Consider the following 19,502-nt stretch of genomic DNA (forward strand, 5'->3'; position numbering starts at 1 on the left):
GGGCTGGGAAGGGCATTTGGAGGCCCTTTTCCCATCCCAGGCAGGATCACCTATACCTAATGTGTTCATGGTTCGTCTAACTTTTCTCTAAATCCCCTGGTACTGAGGGCTGAAAAAATTTCTTGAGCTATTTATTGCATGACTCACCACCCTTTCTGGTAAAATGATTTTCTTAGTAAATAACCTAAGTCACCCCTGCTGAAGTGACAGCCGGTCCTTCCGTGTCTGATCTGCAATGGACACAGAGAAGAATTTTTCCCATTCCTTTTGGCAAGAAGCTTTTACAGGTAGTCATGTACCTTATGTCTTCTCTGTTTGGGACTTCATAACTCTCTGACCTTACCGGTCCTATGGTGTGGTCTCCTTGCTCTTGCCCCGACTGTCTCTAAATAAGCCATGAAGTGATCCATGGGATTCAACCCATGCTGGACTGAAGGGAGGAACAACATCTAAAACAAAGTTCACAAGCCATGGGTGGCTGCTTCCACGTGCACAGAAAATCACATGTGCCCAAGATGGATCCAGCGGGCTGGTCGTACCAGTTGGAAGTTTTTTCCTTGCCAGGTTTCACATTTTGTTTGTCAGTATTCAGGGCTGCAGCCCCCAAACACTCAAACCAGGAAAGCTGTGCTGCAAAGCAAATCCGTGCTTGCCAGGGCTAAGCCTCTACCTTTGCTCTGGGAGGAGTGGAGGTGCCCATTGCAGAGGTGAGGCTGACGTACCCCATCTCCTAAGACTACAGGATGAGCCAAAGAGCCCTTGGGGTGCTGATACCTAAAAAAGGTTTGCAGGGTTCTGGGTGGGTTGCAAATGCCCCATGCAACCACAGGCCAGAGCTACACATGCCCCGGGCTGCCCAGCTCCCACCACCCCAGCAGGGAGGAACGGCCACTTCTGAGCACCCATGCCCACTGTTGTCTCCTGAGCCACCTCTGCTGACCAGAACTTGCTCTTTCCAAAATGCAGTGTGAAGTGGGGACAATGCCGAAGTGGCAGGAGCATCAGTGCAGACGGGATTGTTTCTCTTTTAAGTCCGGCTCTTGATGGAGGAGGGGGAGTGCAGTGCCTCAGCTGCCCCCCTGTGCCTGCCTCAGCCTCAGTTTTGGGGTCTAAGGTGGGATCTGCAAACTTTCAGGACCAAATGAGTCTTCATTTCCATTTGAGTTTCATGGCAATAGCAGCATGATCTTTGTGGATAGTTTCCTTGGACTGGGCACCCAAACTCTGCCTCTGTCACGCTGCAACTATTAAAAGAAGCCTCACTGGGCCTTACTCTGCTTCTTCTACCAGGCTGCTCACTTATTCATTTCACTAAAAAGTATTTTTACAGAAGTCTTATTCTTTCTCCATATTTTGTAAATAGTGGAGTCCTAGTTATCTTCTACTCTTAGATTAGATCCATTTTCTAATTTCTTGTGGAAATCAGGTAAGAATCAGTGACGAGAGGTTAGAACGAAAAATACCTCTAATATTCCCTCGAAAAGTGGTGCACTAAGGGATGAAACTGGAAAATATTGTGGATACACAGTGGGATAGTTCATCCCTGGAAAAATCTGGTTCTATGGCAAGAGGCAGGGCAAGGGCGCTGCCAGCTCGCTCTTCTGCAGGGCTTGCAGGGCCAAGGAGCAGTGGCGGAGGGATGCGGTGCGGTGAGTGCATGCTCTGCAGCTGCTTCCCCAGCGGCAGTGTGCTGCAGGCAGCTGCCTGCCAGCCAGGGGTCACGAAGGCATGAGTCACCACGGCAAGGTCAGTGCCTGGAGGGAGAAAAAATGAAAAAAAGTTTGCAGCTTTTAAATAGTTGGGGGATGAAAAAGCCACTGCTGACGGCTGCTGAAACATAGTCTTTTAAACACTGTGATGATCTTGAGTCCCTAGAATTTTAAACTAATTAAAATAAAACTGGATGGAATTAATATAAACAGCCTCAAACCAGGCAAAGGAAAAACAAAACCCCATGCAAGCTGATCTGATGAAGATTATGGAATGTAAGTGCCATTCAATTTTCTGGAATACCACATTATTTTTTATTCTGATGTTAATAGGAAAATATTTTACAGACTCTCTCAATAGGTTATGTTGGACTTGATTCCAGTGTCTCCTTTTGCAATAATGCTAATGGCAAAAGAAATGCACATCAATGTTGTTTTAGCTGCAGTAGAAATGTCAGGGAACTCAGACCTACACTGTGCACTATCACCTCGTCAACTGGTAAATTACTAAATCGGAATTTTATGAAATTACTCAATCAATATTTGTGCAGATGGCTTCCAGGAAAAAGCACTTGTGTGTCTGTTTAACTCCAGTGTGTAACAGATGGCCAGAGACAAGGCATTTCTTTTCAGCCAGGCTCATATTGACATTTTAAGATAGCTTCCTTTAGATGCTTATTAGTTCTTGTAAGCCAGCCATTAAATCTTGCCTTATGTATTACAGTTAAAATAAAATTCAGTCATATACAAGGCCTTTAAGAAATGTTATAGTATGTTACTTACAAAGAAATTAAGTGTAAACCATCCCTTCAAATTTGTATTTAGTTTTAGCCTGTAGCATTTAGATGTCAGAAGTCAGTTACTTGTCTATACTTTTACTGCTACTCTTTAACGAATTGTGGATCAGAGCAGTTCAGCCCTTATTTCTAATTGGCAGATGTGACTTTTTCTTATTCTTCTCTTCTTCTTGCTACTCTAAACACCAGTCAGGCTGTAGGCAGCCTAACAGGTCTCAAGGTGGCCCAGCAAAGAGGACACAACACCTAATTCTGCAGATTGCGACTTTAATTGCTGTCTCAGGTCACAGTGAGGGATGCTTCATGGGTGGGGCTGCCAGAAAGCCTTGTCCCCCTTGGGGTCACCAGCAGCACCGACAGCCCCCGTGTCTGCCCCAGCTGTGATGGTGCATGAGCAAACCTCACCTCTCTACCTACAGCTCTGCTGCTGTGCCCTCAGCTTCAGCACCCCGTGCCAAAGCTCTCCAGGTTTAAACCTCTTCTTCTCCACGTGGAGAAAGAATGAAGAAAAAGGTGGGAGACTCTTTCACAAGTCTCCAAACCACCCCGATCGCTACATACAGCTCGGTCACTTATAGTCCCACTGCACAGACAGAAGTGAGGTAGGTGCTGGGATCTAAAAAGCATCTTCTCTGTTTGACTCAAGCCATTTCCACCAGCCTCAGGCTCTATCACCTCTAATGCACAGAAATCTATTTCTCTGTAAGCATTTCTCTTCCATCCTTTCCCAGCCTTCCAGCCATGATTAGCCATGATTACTTACACAGGAGTTTTAGTTTTTAAGTGGCAAAACCTAATTGTCTGCTGTTTCACACTTGTTTCTGAAATGTTGTGACCACAAGGGAAAAAAGAGGACAACACATTTCAGAAATTAATGGCAGTCAGTGAATGTAAATACAATTTCCCAGCATATTCCCCAAGCACTGAGTATCTGACTTCTGTGACTTTTAGATGAGTCCTTAATCTGAATGCATCTTTGTTGGGGTTTGTACATTAACTGCACACTTCACTGAGTTTTACTGTGCAAGAAAACATTACCAGATGTATATTCTACTTTCTGATATCATCCTGAAAATTATTATGTAGCAACTTAAACATTCGCTTAAAAGTCTTAGCTTTGTGATAATGAGTTGCTTGTCAGAAAACGTTTATGAAAGGACTCAGTACAATTCACCATCCATTGAAGAACTACTATTAAAACCCCAAACAGCTGGCATTTTTCACTGTCATTGCACCCACTGCAGTTGAGACGTTAATGAGCAATGAACAACTTCTCTGCAAGATCTGTGCTACCACTTCTGTGTTTTGCTTTCCCAAGGGAGAGGTGCACCAAAGTGCTTTTGAAGTATTACTTCACCAATGACATAGACAGTGGGATCGAGTGCACCCTCAGCAAGTTTGCAGATGACACCAAGCTGAGTGGTGTGGTTGACACACCAGAGGGACGGGATGCCATCCAGAGGGACCTGGACAAGCTCGAGAAGTGGGCCTGGGTGAACCTCATGAGGATCAACAAGGCCAAGTGCAAGGTCCTGCACCGGGGTCGGGGCAACCCCCGGTATCAATCCAGGCTGGGGGATGAAGGGATTGAGAGCAGCCCTGCCGAGAAGGACTTGGGGGTACTGGTGGGTGAAAAGCTGGACATGAGCCAGCAATGTGCGCTCGCAGCCCAGAAGGCCAAGCGTATCCTGGGCTGCCTCAAAAGAAGCGTGGCCAGCAGGTCAAGGGAGGGGATCCTGCCCCTCTGCTCTGCTCCGGTGAGACCCCACCTGCAGTACTGCCTCCAGCTCTGGAGCCCTCAGCATAAGAAAGACACGGACCTGTTGGAGCGGGTCCAGAAGAGGGCCACGAAAATGACCAGGGGGATGGAACACCTCTCCTCTGAAGAAAGGCTGAGAGAGTTGGGGTTGTTCAGCCTGGAGAAGAGAAGGCTTCGGGGAGACCTTCTTGCAGCCTGTCAGTACTTAAAGGGGGCTTATAAAAAAGATGGGGGCAAACTTTTTAGCAGGGCCTGTTGCGACAAGACAAGGGGGAATGGCTTCAAACTAAAGGGGAGTAGATATAGACTAGATATAAAGAAGAAATTTTTTATGCTGAGGGTGGTGAAGCACTGGCACAGGTTTCCCAGAGAGGTGGTGGATGCCCCATCCCTGGAAGCATTCCAGGTCAGGTTGGATGGGGCTCTGAGCAACCTGATCTAGTTGAAGGTGTCCCTGCCCACGGCAGGGGGGTTGGACTAGATGACCTTTAGAGGTCCCTTCCAACCCAAACTATTCCATGATTCTGTGCTTCTATTACAACCTTGCAGTAGGGGTGAAGAGCAGTTTCACTGCACTTCTCAGAATGGTTTTGCCATCCATAGCTGTGTACCACAGCCTAGCATTAGGATGCTCGGTCCTTTGGGGAGCTCCAAGGCTGGTGTCACACCCGGGGCAGGTTCTGCCCACCAGAGGTGCCTGTGCAGAAAAAAAAAAAAGAAAGCCCAGTCCAAAGACTTTGTTTTGTTTGCTTTGAAGAAGGGATTGAGAAAGAGAAGGTCTCTTGAGCAGCACATAGTTTCACAAGCATTTCTCATCAGCCACAGTGGAAAATGGTAACAGTGGATTTCTCAAAATAAGATCAATTTTGGTGATATTTCACACCAGGAAAATTCTTGCAGAATCCTCTGATTATTTCAACATCACCCTATTATACAAACCAAATCCTCACAGAGGTTCATAAAGCAAGTTTCTCCACCAGAGTCCATGCAGGGCACCTCTGTCCCTTAAGAAAGAGGCTGACTACAAACAACAGAAAGGAAGACCCTCCACTTCCAAGCCTGCTCAGCTCTCGGTGGCTCTTGCCTCATTCTTCATTCCCCTTGTCTCCCCTCTCCCTCTCTCCCTCTGTCTGGATAAGAACCACGGGACACGATAAAGACTGGAGTGCTAAGGTTTTATAGTCACTGCTCTGAAACGGAGAAGGATTTCCACATGGGTGTTTGAAGTTATCTTACAAAATTTTCCACTCAGATACTGTATCAGTATGGGTAACAGTTTTCAGCTAAACCCCCTAGGGTTACTTTGGTCATGATGACCTACACATACATGTGCAAGGATGTATTTCTCTAAAAATTAGTTTCTTCTCTCCCCACAAAAACTGCTGCCTCTGTGGAAATATTATTGCTCTCTGCTGAGCAGAGTTCTCCCTATCTCCCCCTGACCTAGGCAGAAGGCAAGATTCATTAAGCAAATGGGCCTGGCTTTAATGGATTTGATGAAGAGGAACCATCTATTATGGATATGGCAATAACAACACAATATATACTGTAAGCACATCACCATTTTCCTTGGCCTAGGGAAGCTGGGTTCTGATTTTTTTTTCATTTATTGTTTTTTTTTCATTTAATTTTTTTTTAAAGAGCACATATATGTCACTAGTCTCTCTCTTCTCTTTAATAGCCTGTCTTAGAAGCCGTGTCTGTACACAAAAAACCCCAAAGCATTTAACATAATGGGGGCTTGCAAACTACATGAACTGCAGATTTATTTTCACATACCCACTGAGAAAATACCCCTTTTATAGTACCCCTTACATAGCTCCACATAAATATTTATATATGGCCTATATTTTAAAAAGCCTTATCCTTCTGCTCCAGAATCTTTCAAAGCCAGCTGAAGCGAATACCTCCAGAGAGGTGACCTGTCCCAGTCAAAGCACAGCCATGTCCCTGCTCCATCACTTAGGGCACAACGGGACTTTGTGGGCCGGTCCCCAGGAGGACCAGCCCTGCCCTGGAGGGGCTGCCTGATACAAAGCTTCCCAGATTTCTGCATCCCGCGCACAGTGTAATTTGCAACTGGACCCTTTTCCGTGCAAGACATTTATTTTCCCTCTGAGACTCCTTCAGCAGCGTACTTGGGGAGTGCGGGGAGCCAGTGCTCAGCCACCTCACTGCTTCCCCTGTTTTGGGGCTTGTAGGCGAGTGGGAAGGCAATTGCTAAATTTCAGCCAGCTCCATCAGTGGGCCACAGAAAGGGAGGAGCAAACCCCCGCGCTGCCTCCCCGCTGGCAACCTGCCCTGGCCCAGTGCAGGGAGAAGCTGCTTTAAGACTGTTTTAATGAGTGTCGTTGCCAATTTGTGGCCATTCCTTCATGTCCTTCTCTTTATTTTTAATCAACACTTTGAAAAGGCAGCTGTGAGGTGATTGTCCCATAGAACATTATTAAAGTCTAGTGGAAGTAATCATTTAGTACTGGCAAGATGGATATTTCATATAACTGTTACTTTGTCATCATATAGCATGTTATTAAATGTGTTTTAAAAACCAGTTGTGGATCCCATTTTACCAGTTGTATAACATAGATACTTGCCTGTCCAAGCAAAGCAGCCCAATGCATCAGTCTATTGAGGAGACATTTATGTGGGCAGGGTGCCTGCTGGGCTGATATCTGCATTTAGACGTCAGTTTCCTCCAAGTCCAGGGAATTTCTCAGTTGTCCTTTTTAGAGAAGTTTTTATGGCTGTTTGTGCTACCAGAGTATCATTAAGGGGCTGCTCAGGGCTGAGGGAGGAGAAAAGCAAAAGGATGGAAGTGACCACTTCCAACTAGTCATGCCCACATCCCAGGGGAGCTGGAGGAATAAAGGCTGTCTGTCTGAGCAGTGCTGCTCCAGGCTGTGCTGAGATGGCTGTGGATGTTATCCCCAGAGCCTGCCGCGCAAGCAGCATGACTAAACCTGGCTCCTTTATCTCCAGTCACAGACCCTTGTGTTTTAGGGGCGGTGGTCTGAACCCTTTTCCAGCTGAACCACTGTCAGTTAAACAAAGAAGCTTTATGTGTTTGCACCAACAGCATCTCCGCTGTTGGGCGACTGCTGCGGCTCGTCATCCCTCTCGTCCCAGAGGCTCCTTCTAGCACCTGGCTTGTGAGGAGTCAGCAGGCAGGAGCTCACCGCCCTCGCTATGGGGGAGCTGGAGACAGTATCACGCTCTGTGCGCTGCAACCCCTTACGTCATCGGGACTGCGATTCTCAAAACCGCTCACGCCAGCAAGAACAAGAGTATATTTTATTGCCTTGATGAGCAAAGGCAGCCCTTTGGGTTCGGAAACTCACAGGTGGCTCCACAAGAACAAGACCTTGCATCTTAGCATCAAGCCCTCTACAGCTGGGACCCCATAAATTCCTTCCCCTGAGCAAGGATTAATTCATTCCTGTGTGTATACTGTTAATGTGTGTGAGTAGGTTTTACTGAAGCTTAAAGGAAGTATGTGCCAAAGTACACACAACAATTCACTGATGGTCACTTCGTAAAAGTTTATAATGAGATAAATGAGAAAAAACACGTTTTCTTTAATTAATATGCAGAGAACTCTTTAAGCTGAGAAATGAGCAGGTACTTTGAATGTGTGAAAAATGCACACCGATAAAGGAAAGGCTCGTCTTGGCACCAGGAAGACATTTGCATGCCCTGAAACCCCAGCCTTAGCCCCTGTTTCTAGGCAGATGCATTTTTCCAAGGCTAAGCAGACAGCAGAATATGCTGCTGCATGCTGCACCACCCTCTGCTAAATGGGCATGGAGTTATTCATCCTGCTAGAAAGGGTGTGCTGTGCACTCTCAGAAGGGCACCTAAAGCATCCGCACTGATCTCTCAGCCTATTAAATTCAAAATGACACACTAACCCCAGTCAATCACTACAGATTCCCCATCCTTTTCCAGGAAATCTGGGGGTGGGAGCAGGGGGAAATACTCCAGCTTACTCTATCATCTTTGCAAACCAGTATCGTAATGATGAACTGTCAAAGTCCCAGAGCCCAGCTACCCTGCCTTGGAAAACAGTTCCTGAGGAAAGCTTGCCTGTTCCTTTTTAAGTACCATGTAGTGCTGCATATTGCCTAGAGCCTCTTGAACACGAGACTTTCTGTCCCATAGGAAATTCCAGTGCAACATTTGGTTTTATCTGCAACTGGAACGAGCTTTCCAAATGTCCATTTCCCACAGAGGGGAAAAATTTAAGAGAAACATGATTTTAAAAAGTCAGGATAACCTATGACACTGCCACAGATGATCCACAAAAGCAAGTGGCTCTGATATGGCTTTAAGTGTAGCTCTAGATACAGGAATAAACAAAAGTCTGGTGGCACAAGACCAGGAGGTGTATCCTCACATATCCTTGGTCACAGGCAGTTTCACCACAGCAGCGGTTTAGCTTCAGCATGCACAGCCACTGCCTCCCCTGTACGGCCAGGACATCAGAATCCACAGAAACCAGGTGGATTTGGCAACTGACAGCATTTACAGCAACGCTGCATTTTGGGGCAAGTGCCGAAGGGCGTGATGTCTGAGGTTCATCTGGTATGCTCCTGCATTTTTCCCTTTTCTAGCCACAAAGTAAGTGATGACTTTAATGTTTGTCTTTATAAAGTGAGTAGGAGTTATATTGGCTATACTGTTACTTGGCAGTCTTAATGGCACTACGCTCATGATTAATAAGGAATAACTATCCTGCAATTCAGCCATAGAGTGAAATGGGAAATTTCGGTAGCAGTAACCAAAGAAAATGTTGGCAGTGGGTGCTGTCTTTGGGCTATTTTTGCCTAACCAGACTAATGTGAATAGATTTTTTAAATGGTTCAAGCATATAAATATTCAAAACGATGGCAATATATTTTATTAAAACCAGCGCGTTGCTTGGTAGGGCAGAAGGAAATAATGGCTCAAGGGTCTGGGAATGGGAGATGGAACCGTTTACATCTAAGTCACTCTTTCACATGCAGCCAAGGTCAGCAGTAAACAAGGATCATATCGTTACCAGCTGGTGGCCCACAGAATGAGAAATAAATTGATAGTGTGAGTCCGGTTTCCATTAACGGAGGCAAATATCACAAAAACAGAACCAGAAGTGGAACTAATTGACACCGCTGCTGGTTCTACCTGGGAAGTTAAAGACAGAGCCGTGGTGGAAACCTGACCACCTTCTCATCGTGGCAGGTGGTCCCGCCAGAGCCAAGATGGAGCCCGTTGGGCAACGTGCACTGCCCTTCTTGCTGTCATGACAGTGCGGCGCTGCGCCTTCCTCCTCTGGGGCAACATGCCCAGCGTCCTGCATGAGCCCCACAGAGATGCTAAACCCAGAGACCTCCTCCCAGCAGGGCAAGGAGGGACCCCATCACTCCCCTGCCTTCCCTGGGAACCGTACGCTCCCAGGACAAACACCTATGACCGATGGATTTCCACTGGAATTTGCATCAGTAATGGCCTCTTCCTCCATCTTCCTGTAATTACACGTCCGCTTGAAATAATAAAGTTTTGAAGTATAATACGTGAGCTTGGACTGAGGTGGCAGCTGATGTTTATGATTATTTTTATTGTTTGTTTCTTCTGGATTTTCTGGTGTAATTAATTTATCTAGCCATAATATTTTAAAAACACAATCAAATGTCATTTTAATTTGAAGCCAAAAAATACAGACTCATAATATATGAACGCTTAAAAAATGATGACTCTTTTTTTAAATACCACAAAGAGAACGTCAATTTAGCATAATTACATTAAAGAACAATCCCCTGAGAGAGAGGGCGGGGGGCGTGGAAGAGTAAAGACGTGCCAAAAATAAAAAGACTGCATGGGTCAATGGTCGCTTGATTACAATGTACACATTACAATACGCATGTGTATATATAAGCACATACATGCTTGTACATAATCGTATATAAACCAGCATGCTTTAACACTTAGCTCCAAATTTATACTTTACAAAATGGTTCTTTCATAGATATTAAGAGAGTATGAGATCCAGAACTACAAAAGGAAGTGTGCTGGTTTGCTTTTACTTTTCTCATATGACAGGCCAAATATTGCCTTTCTTGACGTTAATATCTGGAAATTTGTTATACAAGGTAGGGGGAAAAAATTAATAAATGGGACTCATTAAAGATATTGCCAGAAAAAACTTACTAGATTTGGCCAGGCCACTGATTTAATCAACATTTTTTCTTATTGAAAGCAAATGTTCAAGTACAGTGGAGTCGAACTGGCTAACTGGGGAGTTTCAAAAAGCGGAAAATGAGTCTGTATAAATCTGCATATACCAAATATTAAATGGAAGATAGCTCTGTCTGCGTCTTCTGGGAAAAGTAGAAATAAGGACAAAAGGCAGAATAAAGCTCGGATGTCTGTGAAACAATGCTCTCTGAGGAACGAAGCAGTGGCTGTCCTTTTCTGTTTCTGGGCTGCTAGGGTGGTTGCTGGAGGCTGGCTACGCTGTGAGGACAAAGCTGCTGTGAGACCCTTTTCTCTCTCCCCGACATATTTGGATTTATAGAAGGTTCCCCTCCAATAGGTGGAGATGTACGCTGAGCAGTGGTCACTAAGGTAAACGCTCCATGCAGGAAGGCAAAGAGCTGCCCAACATGCCCAGCAGCTTGGGGGTGGCTGGCTCAGCCAGCTGCGCCTCTGCACCCCATCGCCTGCCCTGGTGAGTCCAAGGGCACTCACATTGTCTTGCTGGAAGAGGTGGTTGAAGCCCAGCCATGCCAGATGTATTTGGGGGCAAAGGGAGACGCAACCGAGGCAGTAGGGGCGGTTTTCCCCCCTCAGCCTCAGACGTCAACACGCATGTGCTCCTCTGAGAGCTGGCACCTGGTAGGGAAGTCCTGGTGTCTCCAGCTCCCTGAAATACCACCTGGAGCATGCACGCACTTCTATGTACACAAATCAGGCCTTATAGCTCTGGGGGGACGGGGTGTGCAGTCCCATACATCAGCTGCGTGCAAACGCTACCATCAGCTGGGCCTGTAGGGAGGAACGTCTCCTGGCTTCCTTCACCAGGGCCGGGAGAAAGGGCCAGTCTACACCATCTTCTCCTTGCACATCAGCATGGGAAAGAACAGCAGCGTGTAAGATAAGACAAGCACTTTTGTCTCATTTCATTTCCTTGCCTGATATTCAGCAGGGAAACTCTGCCATGTGACACCTGGTACAACAACAGGTTGAAGCAGATAAAAACATTGAGCAGAAGCTATGCGAAGTGCCACATCTACAATTAACCCCGTACAAGGGGGCTGTGCAAAGCTAAATATTTTCCTTACCCCTCTGTGCGTGCGATCTGCACCTTGAGTCAGCTATGCCACCTTGCTATAGACAAAGATTTTGTTTTACGTACAGGAGTCTTAAAAATAGCCTTCACCTCCTGAACCCCTTTCTACAATTGCTCCTCCACTTAGCCACAAGCTGAAGCTAATTTTCACACAACATCTGCTGTAATCAAAACCATCTGTGTGGCTATAAGTTAAGGACAGAGAATTTATGGCCCATGTTCTTCTCATCTGACACTGGGAAGCTTTTGTGTGCATTGTCTATATGTCTGCATTAGCTATATGACTTCAGGTCCAGATACCCACACTGTTCCTTTTTTTAAAAAGTCCTTTTTTTTAAAGTCAGCACGGAATGCTCATTACCATGATGCTTAGGAAGGAGAAAGTGATGCCAAGCCGACTCTAGCAGAGATGCAGGCTACTGTGCACAATTAGTTGTTAGGCCCTGAAGAGGCCTGTCGCCTTTTTTTGATCATCCAATGTGTTTTAGGAAAGTTCCTCAGCTTGGACCAGCTTTCCCTCACTATAGGTAATTAGGAAAGAAAAATAAACAAAAGCAGGACTCCTCTGGCTGCAGAGGAGCACTGTGCTCGACATAACCCCCTCAGCTGTACAGTGCCAGACGGAGTTGCTGTTGCACTGACAGTTCAGGGAAGTGATTTATGAAGCTTTTCTTTTGTGAAAAGTTGGCATCTAGACAAACTATGCCCCCGCTGCTGCCTGTGTACACCTCTGGCAAATATAGAACCTGAGAATATTCCCTAAACAGACCATTATGCCCAGTGACTCCTCTTAAAAAGCGTGATTAGAAACCAAACCAGCTTGATCCACATTCGTTTAATATTTGTATCGAGGACTATGATACAGCGGCAGAAGACACACATCATACCACCTGGTACAAGAGAGGATAAGTAACCATTTGTTTACTTAGATATAAACCTGAAATTCTCCCCCACTGAACGTGTATTGCTGAGCTAATCCACTCCGTTATACCGAACGCATTTTTCTTAAAGTATGTCACTAATGAACAGTTTCTCTGCTGGTCTGAATGCAGTGGTGACAAATCTCTGTCCATATAATTTACCGTGTCCCATTCCTGTCACCTTGACAACAGCAGTATGCACAAACTTTGCAGATTAATACAGTGACAAGCACAAACTCATATATCGCTTATATAGTTTTTAATGTCCTCATCCAATTGCTTATAGATATTATGCGTGAACAGTGTCATTAGGTTAATGGGCATTATTGGGTATTAGTGCTTGCTTAGACACCACCCCATGGAGCAGCCCATGCCCTCAGGAGGCAGACCATTATGCTGCATTTGTGATGCTTTAAAGAGTCAGTAAACTATTTTTAAGTAATCACTTGCTGGGAAGCTTAAAATTAAAAAAACTCTGATACTGTATATCTGTATTTCACAGGAAGGATGCAGTCCAGCTTTGTGGTCAGAAATAACATAGCACTAAGGAGTTCTGCATTATAAGAAATCCATTTCCACGCAAGAACAACTGCAGAAGCAGATGAGAAAAAGTGGCACATGCACCACTCAACTATTGTAAGGCTGCTCATAATTTGGGTGAAAAACAGTAACAGCAGTTTAAGGCAGTTTAAGAATGGGCTAAGGTGTTTAATCTACAGATAACTCAATCAAAGCTTTCCAGATCCTGCTGTAAGTGTACAATATATGTAATGCAGTGCAAGAGATGTCATCTTTTCAACCTCCACAGAGGTGTTTCTCAGCTCAGTTGAGCTGTTTTCATTAAGGTAAATGGACGGCACCGTTACAATCAGCACTGAATCCACACACATTTCCAGGCACAAGTTAAGTTCCCCAAGGTGGCTGGATCCTGCTTATGCCAAGGGGATGGAGAATGATGAGAGTATGAGATGGAGAGGGGATGGAGAGGATGAGAGCAAGTGTGGGCATTTTTACTCACTTGATGGCTGGGCTGACATAACACCAGCTGAGGAGCACTTCTATTGACCACGCTAGTGTGAGATCCCCGAGTATCTCATGGCAGCAGTACCAGGCACAGTGGGGTCCTGCTCACCCTTTTGCTAGCATGCCCCAACCCGGTCAGGAGGCAGTACCGGCAGCGGTGCTGCCTGGGCTGAACTGCAGGGTCAAGGCTGGACCCTCGATAGGCCAGGCACTGGACGTGAGCTCCGTGGCATGGCTGGTTTGGATTATCGTCCATCTGTGTCCTTTTGCCAACACAACCTAGAACTGAACCGTTGTGTTTGTTACGAGGAGAAAAATGCAGAAATAGCATTACAAAACCTGTCACAAATGAAGTTGCAGTGACTCCCAGAGGGCTGTTGCACATCACTTCTAATTCATGAGTCTCTAGTTATTACTGGATGCTCCAGCTAACAAGGGACTGGACGAAATCGGATTAAAAAAAAGCATAACCTGATCTCCAGGACTGGTGATAACTACTCCTCCAAAAATGTACTGAAGAGTATCTATACAAGGGCAACGGTTACTGACTTAAAAATAACACAACATAATGATCTTGAGGATGCACTAATATCCAATCCCTCCAACCTTTATAGCAAATGAAGTAACCCAGCCTTTAAATTATGGAAAGAGTGTTTCCTCATGGCACAAAGGAGGACCATAAAGAAATACCTTCTCTGGGGACTTGTTTCAGGAGGGCATAACATCCTTTTTCCTATCCCATCACAATATTTAACTCTCACCAAAATCAGATATAGAGGCATGTTTGGCTGGAGAGCTACAGGAAAAGAAAAATGAGGAATTGAGGTGGGTGTTTTGGATGACATCCATATGACAACCAATACTGTGGTTTCAGGGTGATGTTTTTGTCAGCTTTGCACCTGTCCTACCTGGGAAGCTATGCCTGATTAACACGAGTGAGTTTAATCAGGGCTTGAGAGGTCACCTCCCTGCCAAAAATCTGGGAGGTTTTTATAACCCACCTATGCCATCACATCAGCTAAATAAACTCTCCCTGCTCTTTTTGGAGTGGTGACAACACTTATTTGATCTGTTTGGCACCATAGATTAAATACAAAGCTGCAGACTAAAGGGGAGAATTTTTTTTCAATTACATTTTAGGTGAGATGGAGTAAGAGAGAGAGAGAAAGAGCACAGTCAAATAACCAAGGTTAGAAAAAAGGCCTTTTCCTTGGCACAAAGTAATTGGAAGTAGAGCCAGGAAATTATGATTCTAATACTTAACCCTGTCATCTGACTCTCTGTGTGGTCTTGGGCAAGTCCTTTAACCTGCCTGTCTAATTTCTTCAACCTGTAAAATGGGGACAACCAACCACAGAGGAGTTTGATGAGTACTAGCAGATGTTTTCACAGCACATTGAAAAAATGTGAGAATCCATGGATGTGATATTATTACTCCCCAGGAGTACATCTGAATGAAATGAATCTGAAATTAAAAAATTGTATGTAAGATGCAAACAACACTCCTCTTTCTCTAGTGGACAATTTTATTTCTTTTTAACTGACTCACAAAAGTATCCTTACTAAGAATTCTTGCTGTAAAGCTGGCTGGGAAATAGCTTGTTGCAACACTTTATCATCAGAAATTTCTGCTGTTTTAACTGGATCCCTAAGATTTGTGGCATGTTTCTGTTTCTTAACTACTGGATTATGACATTAAGGATTACATTGCTGGAGAAAATACTAGAAAATTTGAAATTTGCTCAAAATTTGCTCATTCAGGATGAAATTCAATCCATCCCCTTCAAGGTAGACATGACTGGAGACTGTGTTCTGTCTCTTTGCATTTCTCTCTTCCTTCTACCAGTTTTGACAACAAAAGCCCCTCCCCAGAGGCCTCACATAAGAGAAATGCAGGAAGGCTGTGCACATGGACAAATGGAAGTTACAAGAAATTAAAATGGGGACTCAGCAGGTCCCCATTCATCACACCTCAGGAAGGTGTGATGAGAACCTCCCCAGCTTTGCTACTTGAGTATTCAATAGCTTTCACTGCAATGAGATGAGCCACGCAGCAGAAAGCTTAAATAAAGCAGTTTGATAACTTTATGTCTAAAAGTGTCCTTTGCTCTTAGTCAGTACCTTACTATGGGTCTGATATGCAAAGACACTGAGCACCTGCCAGTCTTCACAGAAATCCACAGGAGCTGAGGGACACTAAGCAGGGTCAAAAAGCAAACCCCTTGCCTAGGTGTCTCAGTCCAATGTGGAAATCCAGCTCATGGTGTCTCTGAAATTTCTGCCTTAAATTTGCTTTCAAATGTCTGCTATGCTAACTCTAGCTTCAGTACAAATCAGCAGATTTAGGGATTTCTTATTGGCTAGAGATACACTGTAAAGTCCATTTCCAGCAGCTGAAGAAGGGGTTAGGATTTCTTGCAGTGTGGAAATCAGGGTGTGACAGTACAAATTCAGGCTAATGGAGCTGATCTCGTTCAAATTTCAAACATTTGCCATCCCCTGGAACAAGTGTTGCTTTAGATAAGTTGCACAAGATGATAGAATAAAACTGGGACTTCACTGCCATTCTTAAACAAAGAGCATATTCATTAGGAAAACCACCTCCTCCAAAGCGCTTACACTGGTATATGTTTCCTACAGACAGCAAGGGCTTCAAATCATATCATATGTTACTCATTTACATATCACATTAACTAGTGAAGACAGCAGAAATCTAACGTTACTTCCTAACCAGCTCAGGATCTCTCTGTAGCTTATTAGTCACCTCTTCCCTCAGAGGACTTGTGCTGCACTGCATGGTTGCAGTTAAGAAGTCACCAGATGGTGTAGAGTCAGCACTCCAGCTTTTTACACCCAAAGGCCACTCTTTTTTTTTTAAGCAACAAGTTATTTTATGCAAATCCAGCTAAATGAGGAAGAAAGGAGTCTCAGTTCGGGAGAGGCATTCACGTGGTGGGCGTGTGTGTCAACCGGTGAGGGCAGTGCCACCAAGCACCTGTGATGGTGCTGCTCTGTGTCCACACAGATGGGCCAGAGGTGGAAAGAGCTCACAGTGAGATGCCCCAACAGCACAGAACTGTGCATAACCTCTGGGCAAATGTATCTCACCACTTACCCTGCTAACGCTCCCAGAGCTGTACAACCTTGACTACCCGAGTGTTGAAACTGTGGCCAGTAAAGGAATTTCACTGTCATTTCATAACAGCGGAGCAGCTCAAAATGGCCACAGAAGCCAGTAAGAAACTTTTAAGTAGGGAGGTCTTTCAAGGGAGCCCACTGATTTCTTTTCCTTAGAGGTCTCTGGGAAGAATTTAATTTCTTTGCCCAGTGGAAGGGAGTTGTCACGAGCAATAGTTTAAACTTTCATGTGGCACGGTGTTGGTTTCATTTAAACGACTTAGCAGCCCTGCTTAAGGCGCCTGCTTGTGTAACCGACCCTCTGCTGGTGCTCCCAAATCTCCAGAATTCATGTGCTGTTGTGCCAGCACACTGAATGACTTCCCATCTCCAGAAATTGTACATTCACAATGCCTGAAAGCCAAGTCATTTCTGTAGCTTGCCAAGTAAGGTAGATTCAAGATCATTGTATTCTAGTAGTGGGTTTAGGATATACATCAATAGCTTTTGTTCAGTGCAGTTTAGTTGGACTGTTATATACGTGATTGATGCATTGGGAAGTAACTCTGGGAGAGCTGAAGCAGGTCCCCATTTTGGAAGCATTAAGATAGGTGATTAGTGCTGTTAGAGCTGATGGGTTTCCTTAAGCAGGTAATTTTTTCAGGATCTTATGCTAAGCCACTACGGAGAGGGGAGATGGTGACTTCACCTGGAGCTCCACATCACAAAACAGGCGGTGGTGTAGCCAGCTGCATTAGCAAGGAGTGACACACAGGTGAAGAATAAAATACCCTGGCAAAGCTTTTCAGGAAAGTTTACACAAACTGTGCCTAAATTAAACTTGATTTAAGGTCACTGCTATTAGCCTCTTGCTTTATCAAGCAACTTATTTTAAAAAAAAGGTACTTCTTAAAATACTTGGATATCAGAACTTTGTTTTTTCAGCAATAATCTGTTTTCTGTGTTGGGATTTTAAATTAAAACCTTTTGCCTTGTAGTTTTTCCACTTAGCAAGTGGATTATTGCCACTTAAAACAATGAGAGGCAAGTATTATCCCTTGTGTTACAGAAGTATCTGAAAAAATACAAAAGCAATAGAAATATGCCAACTTTTGTTTACACATGTGTGCATATCAATGGTTTTCTGGTGTAGGCACATTAGAGGAGGGCTGGGAAGAAAGCGCCAGCATGATTGATTGCATTTTCCTGTTCATGGTCATCTGTCTATGTGACATACATACAACAGTACATATGGTTAGCATAGCCCTCCTGACTCAGTGTGAGAATTTCACACATATCCACCTCAAAATCAAAGCTATAACTCCTTGCACTTGTTTATTTTGCTGGGATAATATATAGGGAAAGGTGACCCAAAGAAAACAAAATTAATAATACCAGAGAATTCCATTTTCACTCAAAACTCAGCAAAAACCAGACAGTTTTCTGAGGCATAGAGAAGACGAGGGAGCACTGTGGCCACATGACCCTTTTCCCATGAATGCTGCCATCTCCATCATCAATCCTTTAACTTCTTACCTATTTTTGGAAAGCGTTCTCACACTAAATTTCCAAAAGTTGTTTCAACTGGGATAGAATGAATGAAAACTGAATTAGATACAACATCTTGCCTTTTATACTGATAATATATTTGGAGAAAGGGCTATTTAAGCCTTTTGTCTTGCACAGAATGAAGCACATTGCCCCTGCTACGCAACCTGCCCGTGAATAACCACAATCTTTCAAAGCTACTTTGTCCCGTCCCTCCAGCATTTTTCTCAGGTTTATGTATCTTTTCTCAGGACTGTGGGAAGTATTGAAATCACTTTGAGAGATGCTTTTTTAATAATATTTCTGCTCCAATGCAAGGAAAAAACCAAAACAAAACAGAAAAGAAAATGGGAAAGATTGATCTGGGAATTTTGCCGCTTAGTTTTTGGCTTTAGATGTAGAGTTCTTGTAATTTTTGGAAGTGTAACCAAACAAGATCTCTTCTCTTTCAGGGCTTTTAGGTTTCTTGAAACACAGTGGCCTTGTTTTGATAGAGGAGCATTCAGACACATGGATCATTGTTGCATTATATATTTCCACTGTTGATCCTATGTTTGCATCAGCTCACGGACATGTCATTTAGAGAGCGACCCTCAGTCTCCCAGTGGATATCATTCTGACTCTGAGTAACATGGCAATCCAGCAGTGTTAGATTACACCCGATACCGGAATCTGGTCACAGTCTTCAAAATACACCTGTCTCTGTTTCCAGTTCTGTAGTTCATTTATCAGAGAGCAGAGGACAGAAGATTTTGTACTCAGAGTCCCTGGGTCCACAGATGTCTACTTTGCCCAAATACACATGCAAAAGTTTTTTTTATATATCTCCTTTTACACTTTATTTAATTTTAATTTAGTTTAAATTAAGTTAATTTAAAATGAATTTAATAAAAAATAATTTTTTTTTATTTATTACATTTTAAAAAACTCACTCAAAGCCTGTTATCAAGAATTATGTTAGACCCAAAACATAGCTTTTGTTTCATATGCAATATGAAGAATAATAACTATTTCAAGAATAAAACTGATGTTTGGACAAAATTCCGTTATACAATACTCCCATGCTGGGGAAAGAAAATAAGCCATAACCACGGCCTATCCACTTACTTTTTCCATTCTAGTCTCTTTCTGTCTAAGGAACTGTCAACATTTTGCAGAGAGAACAAAGTGCCAGGGAAAGGAGTAAGAGGCATTTGATGGCTATCTTTCCAGCCATGTGTTTTCTTGCCCAGTTATCTCCAGCTGTTTGATTCAGGTCTGTCTGGGAGTTCAGTGCCTGCCACCCTGTACAAATATTACTATTTT

Source organism: Aptenodytes patagonicus, chromosome 4, assembly GCF_965638725.1.
Source record: "Aptenodytes patagonicus chromosome 4, bAptPat1.pri.cur, whole genome shotgun sequence".
Classification (NCBI taxonomy): domain Eukaryota; kingdom Metazoa; phylum Chordata; class Aves; order Sphenisciformes; family Spheniscidae; genus Aptenodytes; species Aptenodytes patagonicus.